General features: G+C 35.5%; 1 non-coding gene across 1 annotated transcript; it reads right to left on the reverse strand.

Annotated features, from left to right (window-relative positions):
• Nucleotides 1-2,285: 2,285 nt before the first annotated feature.
• Nucleotides 2,286-2,392, reverse strand: LOC113851647. Its single transcript, XR_003502219.1, has one exon. It is a non-coding gene; the product is annotated as a small nucleolar RNA R71 (small nucleolar RNA).
• Nucleotides 2,393-4,947: the final 2,555 nt, after the last annotated feature.

Raw genomic sequence — 4,947 nt, forward strand, 5'->3', positions numbered from 1 at the left:
TAATAAACTTAATGCAACTTAGGGGAACTAATTAAGGAAGAGATTCTGATTATTCAATCGAAGGTTATGACCCATTATTCTTGAGAAATGTATTGATTTATTTCAAGAATTTCTGCAACAACAAGAGACTAGAACTAAATAGTTGAAGGATAATTCTAATTATTTGGACACTTAGGAGGATTTACAATCTAGATACTCACTTATTTCTCTTGAATACACTTAGTCATACTTTTCTAGATTTTATTTTCATAGAAATCTATTCCTTTTAATTTGTTATTTTCTTAGTTCAGCAAATTTATCAACATAATTTCTTGCTCATAGTCATTAACAATTAATACTCTATTTTTAGTAACAGTCCCTGTGGATACAACACTTAATACTCTATTTTTCGCAATATTACTCTGACAATGGGTGCACTTGCCTAGTAATCAATTTTTATACATCAAGTTTTTGGCGCCGTTGCCGTGGACTAATTAATTAGGATTTCCTTGTTTACGTCTTTACTAATTTTCTTGATTTCCTTAGTCTTTAATTAACTTTTCTAATCTGCTTTCATTCTTTTTAGGAGCTGATTTTTCTGGTGCATGACCAGAACCCGTTCTGCTACACTATTTGAACTTGACCCAGAAATAGAAAGAACTTTGCAAAAAATTTAAGAAAGAGAGGCGACTGCTAGTACAGAGGGAAAATGCACAAAACCACATGGAAGGTGTTAGACGTTTGGCAAGTATACCAATTGTTACTGTAGTAATAAAATCATCGTCCTCAGGGATTGGAATTGTTGAGTACCAGGTTACCGGTTTACATTAAGTTTGAGAAATAAACAAAACAGATTAATTCAGCGTAGTTGTAAAATTAACAAAAATTCAATCACAATAAAAATATTAGAGAATTAATTTCATATTCTTTCTTATAGATTCCTACCCATTTCAACTGATGCAAGAATTATAATTACCCTATTGAGTTAATTAAAAGCTGTTTACCCCTAATTCCTTAGGCAAGTAAATCTATTCATTGAATTCTAATCCCTAATTCCTTAGGATAATTATGAAATTCAATAGAATCGTGAAGAACAGTTATCATCTCATATGGAAACTAATTAAGTATGCCCAATTTCTCAATTGTGATAAAACTTTATCTGTTCTATCTCTAATTGCAAACAATCCCCAATCTTCCAATTGTGAAATCATAAACAAAGATAAAACACTGGGTTAATTAAAATTAACTTAACAACAATTGAAAAGGTTCAGAACATATAATTCAAAATACTACCTCAATCCTCTAATATGAAGAAATTTAGTTATGCATAATGTAAGGTAAAAACCAAAAATATAATGAAGCAGTTGATCCCATCCAGGTAGTCTCCACCTCCCACTATTGGCCCTCCTTCTTATCTCTGTTTCTATTGTCTCCATTTTGTTTCTCTATCTTCCCCCCTCTATTTAGCCAAGCCTACTTGAAAATATTAAAATTCGTAACTGATCGAACCACAGGCATGGAAAAATCCACAACGTGCCTGTGGAATCTTCTGACTTGACTTTTGCACTTCTGGCACATTTCCACAAGCATGGGTCGATCCACAACCTACTTGTGGACGTTTCTAACTTTAATTCTTTACTCTGAAATATTTTCACAAGTATGGGGCAATCCACAATTCAGTTGTGGAATCTTCTGACTTTAATTCTTCACTCTATTTTCTTCCAGCTTGATACTTGCTCTCTCCAAACCTTGATTTAAGCCCCTAAAACATTTACTTACAAATAAAAACAAGAAACCCAAACGTCTAGTCTGAAATGAAGATAATGCATGATAAAATCAATGAAACAATGTAATAATGTATGCAAATGGCTTAAAGTAAAGCATAAATACAAAGATAATTTATACACATATTAGAAGGAATGACAAACAATGAAGATCAAGCAAGGAACATGTCTAATTATGCTCGTCCATCATTAACTGGGATAGAATCTAGCATTGTCTATCCAGATGTGCAGGGAAGTTTTGAAATAAAGCCCAATGTTATTCAGATGGTTCAACAATTTGTTCAATTTGATGGGCTACAAGATGAAGACCTCAATGCTCACATCGCTAATGTTTTGGAGATTTGTGATACTTTCAAGATTAATAGAGCTACTAATGATGCAATCTGCTTGAGGCTATTTCCATTTTCTCTCAAGAGCAGAGTAAAATAGTGGTTGAACTCTCTCCCACGAGGATCTATCACTTCATGGGAGGTTGTGGCAGAAAAGTTCTAAGCAAAGTATTTCCCTCCCACAAAGACTACTAAGATGAGGAATGATATCTCTTCCTTTTACCAATTGGGGTCTGAGACTTTATATGATACATGGTAGAGGTTTAAGGAATTGTTAAAGAAGTGCTCACATCATGGGATTCCTGACTGGCTTCAAGTGCAAGCCTTCTACAATGGATTAAACCCAGCCACAAGACAAATGATAGATGTTGCAGTTGGAAAAACTTTAAATAGCAAGACACCAAGGGTTGCATAAGAACTGTTTGAAGAAATGGCAATGAGCAACTACCAGTGGAGCTCCACTTGATCCAAACCTGCAAAATCTATTGAGATTTATAGTCTTCATGTAGTAACATCCTTGGCAATGCAAGTTAAAGCCTTAGGAAAGAAGATTGATGGTTTATCTGTTAACCATCCAGTTGCTCCAGTGATGAGATGTGATATTTATAGAAAAGGCCACCCTAATCATGAGTGTCAAGCTACTCAAGAAGAGCATGCCAATGTGATAGGAAACATACCACCTTACGAAAATTATAATGGTATGAATAATCCAGGCTGGAGGAATTATGCAAACCCACCATGGAACAACAACCAACAACTAATGCAGAACAATGCACTCTCAGGATTTCAACAAGCTTCACATCCACCACCATCCCCAGCTGAAAAGAAGTCAAACCTTGAGGAGGTGATGACTAAATTCATTCAAACTTCAGAATTTTGGTTTCAATCCACTGAGGCAGCACTAAGAAATCAACAAGCCTCTATCCATCATCTAGAAAATTAGTTGGGTCAAATTTCTAGACTCCTCTCAAAAAGACCCTAAGGGAGCTTGCTTGGCAATACTAAGCCTAATCCTAAAGATAGGGTCAAGGCAGTAATATTAAGGAGTGACAAAACATTACAAGAGAAGGGGAAGCAAGAAGCAGAAAAAGCTGCAGTTAAAGAGGAGGATAAATATCAAGAAGAGATTGTGGAAAAGCCCCCTGTGGTGAAGGAATTCATACCTACACTTCCTTACCCAGCAAGATTGAAGAAAGACAAGGATGATGAATAATTTGGTAAATTTCTTTCCTTATTTCATCAACTTCATATCAATTTACCGTTTGTTGATGCTTTGGCACAGATGCCTAAGTACGCTAAATTTCTAAAAGATCTATTGTTCAACAAGAAGAAGTTGGAGGAGTTGGCCACAGTAACTCTGAATGAAGAATGTTCAACAATTTTGTAAAACAAGATGTCCAAAAAATTGAAGAATCTAGGGAATTTTACTCTTCCTTGTCTCATTGGTAGATTAATAGTTGATAGGGCTTTGGCTGATTTAAGTGCTAGCATTAATTTGATGCCATATTCTATCTTTAAGAAATTGGGTTTGGAGGAACCTAGGCCAACTAGGATGAGTATTCAACTAGCTGATAGGTCAATTAAATATCCTAGGGGTATCATTGAGGATGTGGTAGTAAAAGTGGACAAATTTATTTTTTCTGTTGATTTTGTGATTCTTGATATGGATGAGGACACTGAAGTCCCTTTGATCTTAGGCCATCCATATTTAGCTACTGCAAAGGCTATAATTGAAGTGAGTGATGGAAAGTTAATTTTAAGAGTTGGAGATGAAAAAGTCACTTTCAACATTTCTGATGTAATGAAATTTTTTTTGAAACAAGATGATTCTTGCTACTTCATTAATGTAATTGATGATTGTGTTTCAGATTATGCACATGAATACTTGATTTTAGACCCATTGGAAAGAAGCTTGGTTCATGAAGAAGGAAAAGATGATATGAACTTGCTGACTCAAGAACAGTGGTGTTATTTAGAAGCCACTAAGCCACTATTGAGAAAAAGAGACTTTGAAGTTTTGGAGTGGAATTCAGAGAAGCAACCCAACCCATCCACTAATGAACCATCGAATGTAGAATTAAAAGTCTTACCTGAACACATGGAGTATGCTTTTTTGGAGGATGGTTGCAAGTTACCGATCATTGTTGCTTCAGACTTAACGCAAGAACAAAAAGCTAAGCTCCTGAATGTACTTTGGGAACACAAGAAAGCAATAGCATGAAAAATCTTTAACATAAGAGGGATTAGTCCTTCCTTTGGCACTCACAAGATATTGATGGAGTCTTATTTTAAGGCTGTAGTACAACCACAAAGAAGGCTAAACCAAAATATGAAGGAAGTGGTGAAGACTGAATTGATTAAGCTACTTGATGCCGAAATGATATATCCTATCTCGGAAAGTCCATGGTAAGTCTAGTGCAAGTCGTTCCAAAGAAAAGAGGAATGACTGTAGTGCCCAATGAGAAAAATGAGTTGGTGCCTACTAGGACTGTCACTAGATGGAGGGTTTGTATTAACTACCAGAAATTAAATGATGCAATAAGGAGAGACCACTTCCCTCTCCTATTCATTGACCAAATGCTAGAGCATCTTTCGGGCCAATAGCATCAGAAGATCAAGAGAAAACTACCTTTACATGCCCATATGGAACATTTGCCTACTGCCAGATATCGTTCAGATTGTGCAATGCACCGACAACTTTTCAATGGTGTATGATGGCTATTTTTTATAAGATGGTAGAGGACATAATGGAGATATTCATGGATGATTTCTCAGTCTTTGGTGACTCATTCTCTCATTGTTTAAATAATTTGTCAAGGGTACTTCGAAGATGTGAAGAAACCAATTTGGTGTTT

Source organism: Abrus precatorius, unplaced genomic scaffold (genome assembly GCF_003935025.1).
Source record: "Abrus precatorius isolate BTA unplaced genomic scaffold, Abrus_2018 Scaffold9, whole genome shotgun sequence".
Classification (NCBI taxonomy): Eukaryota; Viridiplantae; Streptophyta; class Magnoliopsida; order Fabales; family Fabaceae; genus Abrus; species Abrus precatorius.